The sequence below is a fragment of the Emydura macquarii genome, unplaced genomic scaffold (assembly GCF_026122565.2).
Source record: "Emydura macquarii macquarii isolate MOO-44397 ecotype Brisbane River unplaced genomic scaffold, CSIRO-AGI_Emac_v2 contig_551, whole genome shotgun sequence".
In the NCBI taxonomy this organism is placed as follows: domain Eukaryota; kingdom Metazoa; phylum Chordata; order Testudines; family Chelidae; genus Emydura; species Emydura macquarii.
The window spans coordinates 1-14204 of NW_027130688.1; the positions used below are offsets into that span (position 1 = coordinate 1).

At 43.5% G+C, this 14204-nt stretch overlaps 1 pseudogene; it reads left to right on the forward strand.

The window, feature by feature from the left end:
- Positions 1–3519: 3519 nt before the first annotated feature.
- LOC137147334 (taste receptor type 2 member 40-like) lies at positions 3520–4615 on the forward strand (annotated as a pseudogene).
- The last annotated feature ends 9589 nt before the right edge of the window (positions 4616–14204 follow it).

The window sequence follows — 14204 nt, forward strand, 5'->3', positions numbered from 1 at the left end:
ACATCAGCCAACCAGAGGACAGGACAGCCAGGCAGGCTGCAAGCAGTCTTTGACCCTGGGAGCCCCAGATGCCCCCTGGAAAGCAGGAGGGAGGCTGTGAACAGCAGGGCTGTCCCTCCACCTGGGAGAGACCAGCTGGGCGGCAGAGGGGAGAGGAGGTCTTTCAGCCTGCCAGCACAGCACTTGCAGGCTGTAATCTGAGCCTGTAGAAAAGCTTCATAGGGAGACAATCACAATTCGCTTCTCCTGTCCCCAGTTTACCAGCAACATGAGAAGACAGCCTCTCTCTCCTGCCATGGCCTGCAGCCTGCCTTCCCTGCAGCATCCCACACCAGAGCCAGGATTTTGGGTCCTGACCTGACCTCCTTACAATTAAACCCCCTGGTTCTAGCTGTAAAGAGACTGACAACACCGTTCCAGAAAGGGGAGGGCATTAGTCCCTCTCCAGTGTCCCCAGGGAGGACCTGCTTGCCTGCACCAGTCTCCTGACCACTCATCCAAAAAAGGACCTGTCTTATCATTAGGTAGGTAGTTACGGTTTCATTTTGGACCATTAAAGCACATTGCATCTGCAGAAGGGGCTTTCCTCTGCCTGGATCGCCCAGACTAGCACAGCCACTTCCCAGTACCATAGAGTGTGTTTCTAGCAGCATCTCCTTACAGGCTTGCAACGGGTCTCCACATGCACCAACTGGGTACCTGAGAACGGGGGGGACGGACGGAATTGAAGGGGAGACACTTTGGTATAGGAACATTGAGAAAGTGTGGGGTCACGTGACCGTGTCTGCTTGCTGGCATAGCCTTTAGCCATTACAAAGCATTATTAGTGTCTCTAATTATTGTAATCATTTACTACTTCTACTGATTGTATATATCTCTTTAATCAAATCATTACATAAGGGTTATAGTTATCGTTTGTAGTTTGTCTGCTTGTGTGATTGTGAATTACTTGTGAGTTCAAGTGTGGTAGCCACTGTCTTAGTGGAGTTAACCGCTTGTCTCACTGGAGGAACCCCCACATAGCTTTATTCTTTAGCACACCAGGAGGAGCAGTTGGGCACCCATCAGCAGCACCACAAAGCAAGCCCAGGCAACACAAACTTTGGTACTATCCGAAGACTGTGAGGTACTCCTCTTTTGTTTGCACATCATACAGGTATTGAGCCAGCACCAAAAGGGGGTTGGGGCTACATTTGAAATTGACAATACTGAAAACTGCACCTTGAACATCAGTATGATTTATGTACTATCTATTCATACTTAAAGAAAAGTAAAATGAACCCACACAGTGAATAATTTCAGCAGTTGTCTATACATGGATATGATAGTTCTTAGCACAGGTTTTGACCACCCCAGCTTTACAACGTAAGCAATTTAGCTCTGACGCTGGGTAAGGTATTTAAAATGTTACTATGTGATTGCAATTCCTTGTTCCAATTTACTCATAAACTCATCATCAGAACTCTTTTTAGTCAACATGAAGAATCTTTAAATGTAACCGACCAGTCTTACATTCAGTTGAATCAAAATTTCATTGTAGAGCTGAATTAGCTGTGAAAACAAAGTCCAACATGACTGTGATGGATATTTCTGAAGGAGTCTGATGTGGCAGTGATGTTCAGTCAGCTTGTTGGATTGTGTCCAATGAATTAGCTGCAACAAGAGACTGAAAAGGAATAGAATAAGATAGAATATACTTTCTTTATTTTCCCTTAGATTATATGCAGAAGGAGCAGTAACACATATTCATCCATTTCTGTGTCGTCTTCTTCTTCTTCTTCAAATGTCCCATGAGAGAATTTTGAAAGGAGTACAAAAATGGAATATTATTTTCTTTAAGCTTAAATACAGCCAGACTGCTCTATCAACAAAAGAGAACATAAGCAAACGCGACAAGGACTGTGGTGGTTTTGCACAATTGGAACCACTCCCCCATGCAAGCCTTACCCTGCCCAAATCTATCCGAAGGCCATTCACTTAATAAGAATTACACAAAGCCCCAAATATCCACTGTTCTCCACGGCAATGTATCCCCAGCAACTTCTCTTTCAAAGGGATCTCACAAAACTGGGTGACTGGGCATCAAAATGGCCGAAGAAATACAATGTTGATAAGTGCAAAGTAATGCACATTGGAAAACATAATCCCAACTATACATGCAAGATGATGGGGTCTAAATGAGCTGTTACCATTGAAGAAAGAGACCTTGGAATTGGTATAGGTAGTTCTCTGAAAACATCTCCTCAATGTGCAGTGGCAGTCAAAAAAGGTAACAGAATGTTAGGAACCATTAGGAAAGGCATAGATAATAGGACTGAAAATGTCATAATACCACTATATAAGTCTATGGGAAGCCCACACTTTGAGTACTGCGTGCAGTTCTCATAGTCCCAGCTCAAAAAATGATAAATTAGAATTTAAAAAAATATAGAGAAGGGCACCACAATGATTACGGGTATGGAACAGATTCCACAGGAGGAGAGATAAAGAAGACTTGGACTGTTCTGCTTGGAAAAGAGATGCCTGAGGGGGGATATGATAGAGGTCTGTAAAATCAATAATGGTGTGGAGAAAGTGAATAAGGAAGTGTTATTTATATTATTTACCACTTCACATAACAGAAAAATGAGGGGTCACCCAATGCAATTAATCTGCAGCAGGTTTAAAACTAACATAAGGAAGTACTTCTTCACATACCACAGAGTCAGCCCATGAAACTCATTGCCAGGGGATGTTGTGAAGCCCAAAATTATGACAGGGTTCAAAACAGAATTAGATAACTTCCTGGAGGATAGGTCCGTTCATGGCTATTAGCCAAAATGGTTCAGGATGCAACCCCATACTCTGGGTATCCCAAAACCTGTGACTGCTGGAATCTAGGACTTGATAAAAGGGAGTGGATCACTTGATAAATTGCTGTATTCTGTTCACTCCCTCCCACTGGCAGAAGACAAGATATGAGGCTAAATGGACCTTTAGTCTGCCCTAGTATGGCCATTCTTATGTTCCTATTTTCCTGATTCCAGGCCAGGTCAAATCCTGCAGTGCTGGCTGTGTTTTCCCTTGACTTTTGTGTTTTGGTACCTCGCGCTCAGAGTGATACTCCAAGGCTGCAAACACACAAAAAGGAAAGCAATACCAAAGCACACCAAAGGCTGTCACAAAAACCTTTTGAAGTGAAATAAATGTGCTCAAAAAATCTTGCTGTGTGGATTAAAAGGGCTGGAGTCAAAAACCAAACAAGTGTGATTATGATCAATTTTAAATTCTCTGTCTGGTTGATATGGTCTTTCCCTCATCTCCTCCCGAAAAGAAGGCTCTAATCAGTGAAAGAAGAGAGGGCTCCAAGGTCCAGTTCTGGGCTAATAAAAAGTACACACATTGTAGGGATATAAATCCAGGGGAAACTTTGTGAACTTGTAAATATAAGATTTTAAAACCACCGCTCAAGCCATTCCCTCTGAGAAGTAAAGAGCCAGTAATTTAATGTAAGCCTTCCCTAATTTGCATGGTCAGGGAATGCAGCTGGGCCTTTCATCATCAACAAATGTGGGGGGAAAAAAAGAGAGAGAGAGAGAGAGAAATGATTTATTGCTAGATTTCTTCTCTGAGATACATAGGTGGAAATGTGAGAATAGCAGCCAGCTGACACTAGTATCTGTAGGCAGGCATAGCCCTAGGTGTGCAAAGCTTTTGGGAGCCCGCAGGTGGAGATCAGCTCCAGTTTTTCTCTTTTATCTGGTCATTTTAGCCATTGAATCCATCACAGGAATTGGGGGAAATGGAGTCATTATTGCTGTTAACCTTGCCAACTGGGTCACGAGCATCTTGTAAGATGATCTTGATCTTCCTGAGCTTATCCAGATGCTGCCTGCAGTCCTGGATCCTGACGGGGGTCATTTGCAAAACGTTCTATCCAGCCATTTATAACAAGGAAAACGTGTATCAAATTTTCAAGACTTTCATCGTATTCCTGAACTAATCCAGCCTCTGCTGCCTGGCTGAGTGTCCCCTACTGTGTCAAGATTGCCAACCTCACCCAGCCCCTCTTCCTCTGGCTGAAGTGAAAATTTTCCAGTCTGGTGCTAAAGCTGATAGTAGGATCATCCCTTTTCTCCTTAGTGAACAGTGTTCCTCTCTTCTGGGACACCTACAATATGTACAGCAACAACTCCATGGCAAACACCACAAAGGGAAGAGTTGCGAAGGACACCAATTTGCTTCCCTTCATATTTCTCTGCAGCATTGGGTTATGTTTGCCTTTAATACTGTTTGTTGCTTCAACTATCCTGTTAATTCTCTCTCTGTGGAGACACACCAGGAAGATATAAAACAGTGCAGCTGGCTTCACGGACCCCAGCATGGGGGCACACATGGTGCCATCAAATCCATCTTCTCCTTTCTCATCCTATACGTTTTCTATTTTGTTGCTTTGTTTCTCCTGTTATCCAACATCTCAACTAAGAGCACTGGGGATGTCATCTGTAGAGTTGTGATGGCTGCCTATCCCATGGGACACTCTCTTATCTTGATCTTGGGCAATCCCAAGGTAAAACAGGCATCAGCCAGGATTCTGCACAGTGCCAGGTGTCACTTGAGAAGCAGCTCCAGGTAAAAGAGCATAGACCGAATAATGCTTTCTGCTGTAAATCCAGAGGAATTCCGCTGAACTCAGAGGTGTTATTCTGAAATTAAGTACATGTGGATGACTGCAGAGTCTGACTCTCTATCTGGAATCATGTGGAGATGCTCTGAAAATAGAGCTTTGCTTTGTTTAAACAAGGTCCTTTTACTGATTCCTTTCCCATTTTTAAAGATAAATAGCCCATAGTCCCATGCTGCTATTTCTAGAACTCATAGCTTTCCTACAAGGTGTGAAAAATATACCTGCTGCTCCCCAAAGGTTCTCTGAAAACTCAGAATTGTTTCTCTCTGTGAGCTGGTAGGAAGTCAAGCCCAGCACTCAAAGAGCAGCACAACATCTGCAGAGGGTAACTGGCTGAGTAAAAGCCCAGTACGCCAGGCTACCAGTACAGGCCACGTCAGACATGCCTCAGTGCAGACATGCTCAAATGCTGGCTCCAGCTGCTGGGCTGTGGCTGGTAGCTGCATGTGTCAGTGTTTAGTAAATTTGCTACTTCTGAAAGCATTTACATCAGTCCTGCCAGAGAGTTTCTCTGCCCTGGCAAGTCACAAAACGTGGAGCTTTACAGTCTAGTTGTCACCTAATTCACTCAATTACATTTTTCAATATTTTTTTGTTTTTGAGTTAAGGGATGCTTCAGTCACACCACAAGTCAGAAAGAAAAAGGCAAATATAGTGCCTATGTTCAAAAAAGAGAAGAAGGAGGAGCCGGGGAACTACAGACTGGTCAGCTTCACCTCAGTTCCTGGAAAAATCATGGAGCAGGTCTTCAAGGCATCCATTTTAAGGCACTTGGAAGAGAGGAAGGTGATCAGGAACTGTCAACATGGATTCACCAATAGCAGGTCATGCCTGATCAACCTGATTGCTTTCTATGATGAGATGACTGGCTCTGTGGATGTGGGGAAAGTGGTGGACGTGATATACCTTGACTTTAGCAAAGCTTTTGATACGGTTTCCCACAGTATTCTTATCAGCAAGTTAAAGAACTATGGGTTGGATGAATGGTCTATAAGGTGGATAGAGAACTGGCTAGATCTTCAGGCTCAGCGGTTAGAGATCAATGGATCAGTATCTACTTGGCAGCTGGTCACAAGTGGAGTGCCCCAGTGGTCAATCCTGGGGCTTGTTTTGTTCCACATCTTCATTAAAGATCTGAAGGATGGGCTGGATTGCACCCTCAGCAAGTTTGCAGATGACACTAAGCTGGGGGGTATGGCAGATATGCTCCAGGTAAGGCTGGATACAGTGACCTAGAGAAATTAGAGGATTGGGCCAAAATAAATCTGATGAGGTTCAACAAGGACAAGTGCAGAGTCCTGCACTTAGGATGGAAGAATCCCATGCACAGCTACAGACTGGGGACTGACGAGCTGGGCAGCAGTTCTGCAGAAAAGGACCTGGGGATAACAGTGGAGAAGAAGCTGGATACGAGTCAAGAGTGTGTCCTTATTGCCAAGAAAGCTAATGGCATATTGGGCTGATTAGTAGGAGTATTGTCAGCAGATCGAGGGAAGTGATTATTCCCCTCTATTCGGCATTGGTGAGGCCACATTTGGGGTATTGTGTTCAGTTTTGCCCCCCCACTACAAAAAGGATGTGGACAAGTTGGAGAGAGTCCAGCGGAGGGCAACAAAAATGATTAGGGGGTTGGAGCACAAGACTTATGAGGAGAGGCTGTGGGACTGAGCCTTGTTTAGTTTGTAGAAGAGGAGAACGAGGGGGGATTTGATAGCAGCCTTTAAGTACCTGAAAGGAGGTTCAAGGAAGGATGGAGCTAAACATGACAGAACTAGGAGCAACGGTCTCAAGTTGCAGGGGGGGAGGTCTAGGTTGGACATTAGGAAAAAGTTTTTTACTAGGAGGGTGGTGAAGCACTGGAATGGGTTACCTAGGGAGGTGGTGGAATCTCCATCCTTAGAGGTTTTTAAGGTGTGGCTCGACAAAGCCCTGGCTGGGATGATTTGGTTGGGGTTGGTCCTGCTTTGAGCAGGGGGTTGAACCAGTGACTCCTGAGGTCCCTTCCAGCCCTAATCTTCTATGATTCTATCATTGTAAGGAGAAGAGTTGCTATACAACACAAAGGTATTCATGTATCTTAATACAGTATTTTAAAAACTCTAGAGATATCCCTGTGTCCATTTGTAGAGAACACACAGGAAATTATCTCTGTTGTGTTGCCTGTGGCTGTAATTATGGGAAAGAAACATTGTCATCAACAAAGTAACTGAGCACAGAAAGAATCAAGGGACTTGTTGGGAATCACATAGGAATTAAACCCATGTGTTCTGACTCCCAGCCATAAGAGTAATCCAGTTGACCACAACTGTCCCTTATTTCAGGGTCGGGGCTACATGCCACAACCTATGATCCTTCCTAATTTGCTTTCAGTAGGAATCACATTTCAGTGTTTTCTGTCTAGTGAAATAGTGATTTGTTTACCATCAACAGCTCTCAGGCATGGAATGCAAAGATGTGTCTGTTAACTGATAGCTTGTTACAGAATCCTTTCCTGCTTTGCATCCTCATAAACACAAACAGATTGATCAGGACTTGAGATATGGAAGAACAATCCAAAGGCTCTGTTTTTAGAGTTCATGTAATTTGAAATTAGCAATGGAAGACAACTATCATGCTTCACTTTTATTGGGGCCACACCCTGGCCTCCACTGAAGGACTGAACAGCTTTGTGTCCGTACACACCTGCTTGCACACTTTCTCAGCACTAACACCTGTACACACAGCTGATATATTCTAATCCCTGTATATTCAAGTGGCACTGCTGGAGAAGGTCACTGCATGCAGGTGGGTGCATGTGCAGAGTTGCGTGTGTGCAAGTGGAGGCCTGGGTTTCAAATTCAGACCCATTAGATTAAGGTTTTAAAAAACAGGATCTTAAAGGTAGGATCCTAAATCTATATTTAGGTACCTGCCTGACTTTCAGAAAACCAAAAGCTCCCACTGACCTGCAGTGAAAGAGGTCTTCCTTTTATTTATCCTGTACATTTGCTGGCTTTGTGTAGTCGTTTCAGTATGTCAACAGTAGAGCTCACCTCTCTGTCACTATCAGAGTTGAGACACCCCACGGGGAGCAGAGAAGATTTAACATCCCCAAATAAGCAGTTACACCAACTGATTGCATACTGTATTATTGTACTACAAAATATATCCAGTTATGTCTTTTATGAACACTTGTAATGTTCTGAACTCAATAATGGTTATGAGACACGTATTCAGGCTATGGTCTGATTTTATCTAGTTATATTTATGAAAAACTGCACTGCAACTTCTGCTACACCTGACTGTGGGGCAGTGAGCAGTCAAGTGGGGAAGGGCACCTTCCAAGCCAGGTGTTTATAGGAAACCAGATTCCAGGAACTATCCATTGTCCAGCCAGGAAAATTCAATGATGGACCACCGGCGTTAGAGGAAAGACCTTGAGACAACTCAAAACTGAAAAGAACATCTGAGCTCTCAGGTCAGGCGGGAATTTACCCATTCTGACTAACCATGAGTCATCATGCACTGGGAGGGGAAGAAAGGGGGGAGAAAGCCTTTTGAAAGCAAGCTTGGAACTGAGTTTTTTTATCTAGTACTGGGGGGGGCAATCTTGAGGCAGGAGGCCGTCCATGAATGCTGGGAGTATATTGGGAAACAGTTTTAAGGGACTATATTGGAAAACAGTTTTAAGACAATAGATCACTCTTTTTTAGAAAAGGAATTTGAGCTAATACGAAAGTTTTTATTTTCTGTGTAACTTGTGTATATATTTGCTTTCCCTTTTGTCTTTGAATCTGTGGTTTATCTATAAATTAACTTGTTGTTTATTTTCATCTGAAGCAGACCGCTGGTGTACAAACTGCACGGAGCATGTATGCCAAAGTAAGCCAGTGTCTCAGGGGTTGGTTTCACACCTTTGGGGGAGATGAACCAGAGGAGAACAGTCCTAGTATCTGGAAGTTAGGAACTCAGGGAGGATGGATTTGGGGAGACTCAGGCCTGTAGAGGCTGTTGGTGTCACCCTGCAAAGAGTAACTTGTCTAGTGACAGTCAGGGTGAGACTTGCACATGGCTTGTGGGCAGGCTACTGGTGTCAGATATCTGAACTATAGCTGTGAAGCAAAAAGAGCCCCAAAGTTACAGGGCAGTTGATGATGGAACCCCTTATTGGTCTTGATGGTCCCCAAAATATCACACCCACTTCTTTTGGGAGATCATTCCACAGCCTAATCAACTTCACTGTTTGCAATTTCTTTCTCAATTCGGCCTACATTTTCTGTTTTGTAGTTTTATTCCGTTACTTCTTAATATCCAGTACCCCACTAAAAATTCCTCTCCCTCTTTGTGGATCATGCCCATCAAATACTTGTGTGTAGTTTTCATGTTCCAGCTAGACCCCCTTTGAAATACTTTGATGAAAATTTCAATTTGATTAAACTGAAATTTTTTACAGCAATGTATCATGTCAGACCAGTGGTTTTCAACCTTTTTTTCATTTGAGGACCCCTAATAAATTTCAAACGGAGATATATACCCTTTTGGAAATCTTAGACATAGTCTGCGGATCCCTAGGGGTCTGCAGACCACAGGTTGAAACCTCTGGTTTTGACAAAACTTTCACTGGAAAAGTTTCTCCAGTTCAGGCTGGAATTTCTGTTCAGATCAGTGACAGAAAGAACCTGACCCCAGAATACCCCGTGGCTTGGTGTTCAGGGCACTCAGAGAGGATATGGAAAACCCACGTTCAAGTTTGTGCTTGATTTATAGCAATGACTTGCAGCTGAGTTTGCCACATCCCAGATGAGTGCTCTGAGCTATAGAGTCAGTTGTGTCCTGGTGCAATGAATACGTAATTACTCATACAAAGCGGAACAGTTTCAACAGGACAGATGGTGCCTGGTGGTGAGTGCACACACGCATGGGATGTGAGAGACCCGGATTCAAGTTCTTATTCTGCCTAGACAGAGCCAGTAATTGGACCTGGGTGTTCCATAGCCCAGGTGACTGCCCTAAACACTTGGCTATTCCAGGGTCTCTCTCTAGTTTGTACAAAAAATTTCTGAAGGTCTCAGTTTTGTTTCAATGTGGAACAAAACCAGATTTTCCACAAAATATAATTCTTTTTTTCTGGCCAGCCTTACTCCAGTCTCATTTGCCATTTGGCCAAGATGTACCTATTTAGTTCCTTTAATCTTTTCTCATATTGTAAATCCATGCCTCCAGCCCCTTAACCCTTTTTCGTTTCTCTTCTCTGAATTCCTGCCATTGTGTCTCTTTCTTGAATTGAGGTGTGCTCATGCAGTCTCACCTGCAGGTTCACGCTGTGTGTTTTTAGGGAGGCCTGCGAGATGATATTTGGGGTCACTCCCTGAAGTCTCTTTCCTCCAATCCTCACTCAGATGTGTTGTGGGGAATCGTCAGGCCAAAACCACCTTCCTTTGGTTTCTGAGAGGTGGAGCCCGGCAGCTTGTGAACGGAATCCTGTGAGTGGTAGCTGGCATTTAAATCCTTCCTTTCACAGACAAATAAAACAAGAGGTTTGGGGGCCAGTAGGCTCCTTCCTCCTGAGTGTTTGTTTTTTTACTGTTTTCTGCTCAGTAAAACTAGAGCACCCTCCACTTAACTGAGAAGTCTTGCAAGGAGTTCAGTTATGACCAATAACACTTAGTAGCAACATCTACTGCTTAATGCAGATGCCTTGAGCACTAGTACTTTACACCTACATCAGTGTAAAGTACTAATGGTATATATCACCTTCCATCCTTCCATAAATGATGAATGACGCAAGCCTCATAACACCCCTAGAAGACAGGGAAGTATCACGCTGCCCAGTAGAAAACAGGGATCATAAAGGGCTGTGAGGTTAAGGGCCGGACTATGCCTGGCGACAGGTGCCAATTGGTGGGGTGCAAGGTCACCACAGCCCAAAGGCTGTCACTGTGATATGTGGAGCACAAGGACCGTTCCCTCTTAGTATTTCTAAGGGCAACATTCACTCTGAAAGGGGCCAGAAGAAGGTGGATCCATGGCTGAATTGGCCAGGCTGCTTTGGGAAGTGCTCTGTACCATTCAAAGAGATGGTGTAACTGGAGTCGAGCAGATGTAAGATTTTTTCAGTTTGGTGGTCAAACCAAAAAACTCCAAAAGAGAACTTGCTTTGTTTCAAACCAAAATGGATTTTTTGGTTTGTTTTTTCTTGCTGAAACGAAAAACTGAGAAAATTTGAAACTTTTTGAATGTTGATTCAGAATAGAGTGACCAGCTGTCCCAGTTTGAAAGGGACAATCCTGACTTTCGGGGCATTGTCTTATATAGGCGCCTATTACTCCCCACACCCTGCCCTAATTTTTTTACTCTATTTCAAAATGAGATTTTATTTTGAAAATGTTACTTTTTATCAATGTTTAACTTCAAAAATGTCATTTTTGTATCAACATTTCATTTTGAAAATGTTGATTTGAAACAAAATGTCGAAGTAGTTTGTTTTTGACATTTCCAGGCTTTTTGTTTTCTGCTTGTGGTTATAGTTTTCTTGCAGTTGAAACAAATCACTGAATTCTACCCACATTCACTGATTGTGTCAGTGCTCTAAAAAAATGCATTTTTCAGCAAATTTACTTTTATCATGCACTCCCTCTGCATGCCAGGGAGGAACTGTGCCTCCCAAACGTCCCTCTCAGCTGTGTGACCTCAGCCTGGCCAACTCAGCCATGAATCCCCCTTCTCCTTGCTTCTTCTGGGGCGATTTATGCCCCATGAAATATGAAGAGGAAAAGCTGTGGGGGTGGGGACAAGAAATGAAAACTGAAAACTTACACTTTTTCCTGATTTAACTTAAATTGAATCAAAATGATCTCTCTTCTTTGAAACAAAGTGAAAAGATATTTTTTATTTTAGTGAAAAGTGGGAAATTTCAGAAGATATAAACATTTTGTTCTTGAAATCTTCATAATGTTCAAAAAGGCATTTTTTCATCATAAAAAAAGCCTTTTTGATGAAAAATGTCCACCATCTCTAATTAAGGACTTTTAGGCCCTCCATCACAGTGATCCATGTACAAAGGGTATGAAATGCTCACTTACTGCCAGTTACTAGCTGTTTGTTTATAAGCTGTTTGTCTATAAACCAGCTGTCACAGATATGCAGAGGTTTGTTACCCCAGCCTTTATACAGTGTCCTGGCTATAACCCTATTTCTTTGCCAAATCCTGAGCATAACTGTTCATGAGGGTGAGGTGCAACATAGCTCTTCAACTCAGCAACTGGGCTTCTGGTCTCCAGCACACCATCTTTCTCAGAGTGTGCTCTCAACTGTGAATCCAGATGTGTTCAGACTCCTTCAGGAAGCAATGTTTGCAGAGAGTCAGTGCAGTCTTTTGAAAACGTGGTAACCTCAGATTCTGCATTCCAATTGACTAATAAATGTTAAGTGAGCCTGGAAAAGCCAAGCTGAAGGCACAGTCCATACTGACACAATTAACTACTTCAAACCTTCCTGGAATCCATCTTGTCTTTCTGTCTCTCTCTCTCTGTGTAGCTCTGTGTCCCTGAGTTTCTCTGAGGCCTGGTGTACACCTAAAACTTAGGTTGATCTCGTTCTGTTGCCAGGGATGTGAAAAATCCACATCCTGGAGACACATAGTTAAACCTACCTAAACCCTGGTCTAGACACTGCTCGGTTGATGGAAGAAGTCTTCCACTGACCGAACTGTCTGCCTCTCGAAAGAGTTGGTTTACGACAGCGTTTGAAAAACCCTTCCATCACTGTAGTAAGTGTCTATACTACAGCAGCACATGCCACACAGACATATCCTGACTTCCTGCTCTCTGTCTGCCAGTTCAATGCCAGCATCCATACTTCGGCTTCTTTGTCCTGCTCTCCAACAAGAGATCATCCATCAACACCACTGGCATTGTTTCCATTCCATATCCTGGCCTGAAATCACAATGGAGGAGGTCTAGGATATCAGTTTACGCTAAGAGGCTGACTTTGACTATCTTCTCTTTGAACTTGCTCAGAAACCAGAAGTTTGACACACCATGCAGTATTTAGCCATATCCAATGTATTTGGGGTGGGTTTCTCCACTATCAGCTGGACGATTGTGTGTTTGAAGAAAGAAGAGAAGATTCCTTCACAGAATGAGTCACTGGGTATTTCAGTCAGGAAAGGCATCATTACTGATGTCTCCTTTTACCAGCCAGGAAGAGCAGAGGTCAGATTCCCAAGTCTTGTGTTGGGATTTCTTTAGCATGCGCTATACTTTCTCTGGCTTGAGTGATCTGAACTCAGGGAATGATGGTGGGCTGTTTTTTAGCCAACATGAGGGGATTGGATCCATGTAGCTTAGGAAACCTCCCCCAATGTAGATTATCTTTTGAGAAAAGTTGTTGGGTTTCGCTGCAGACTGCAGGCAGTGTGGACTGATTAAGCAGTTTACCACCTTGAATTGCTCCTCAGGATGGAAAGTGGTGGCTTCTATGCCAGGCAAAAGGTAAATTATCTTAGTTTGTAATACAAGTCTAGTGTAGGCTTGGAGGAATTCCTTTGTTTAGCCTAATGCTCAAGTTTCTACCTTTAGCTGGTGCAGGGTGTCAGAAAACTAAGATTTCTCCAAATAAAACAGTTTGGCAGACATGATTCAGTGTTGATCAGGGTCAGATGAAACGCGTGCAAGATCCAGATGGAAACCTACCTGCCAGTCAGGTTTTAAAACCTGCCTGGTTTCCTGCCATCTTCCCCATGCAGCTGTTCAGCTGAAAGATAGTTTGAAGCCTGGAAATGTCCTGGCTAAAATGGGACTCTCAGAGCTTGGGATCTGGCACTCGCAGGGCTTTCATGCTCCCAGCTCTCCTTCAGCCTGTCAGGGAGAATTTTGCTTCTAAACACTGAAAGGAAATGTTTCAATTTTTCTAAACAAAATTTTTTGGATTCTGTTTCATGAAGAATTTTGATTTTGGGGTTTTTTATTCAAGTTGGAACTAAACCAAATTTCCAAAGCATCTGTAAAATGGAATTCCTGTTATCTGCACAGCTCCACTTATTACAGCCCTCATGAAAAACCACATATAGGGCCACATTGTAGCTGGCCCTTGCATAGAGCATGTCAGAATGGAGAGGCATGCATGAAACCACCAACCACCAGCACTTGTGTGGCTATGCAAGAGCCTTTCATAGTAGCAATGCCTGTCTGCTCCTGCTCCTGTTCCATGGCACAGAAAACCATAAAGGCGGTAGGGTCATGGCACAGCCTCTGCATCAGACCTTAGAATGGGTCTGTTCTACTTGGTTGGGGCAATTTGGTCCATTCTAATGCATGTGTTGTCAGGTGTTGGCTGTGTATGTGTTCTCTCTGTGTGCTGTGCTGGCTCTGGGCAGATGGCTAGTACAGAAGACTCTGATTGACCTGCCCAATAAATCCACATATCAGGATACAGTAGCAAAGGCACTCAGCCAGGTTTATTGCCTACGAAGCATGGTGCTAGCTCCCTGGATCAATGTCTACAGTTACACTAGAACATGTATTCCTGTGACAATGGACCATCTCAGTAAACAGTGGGA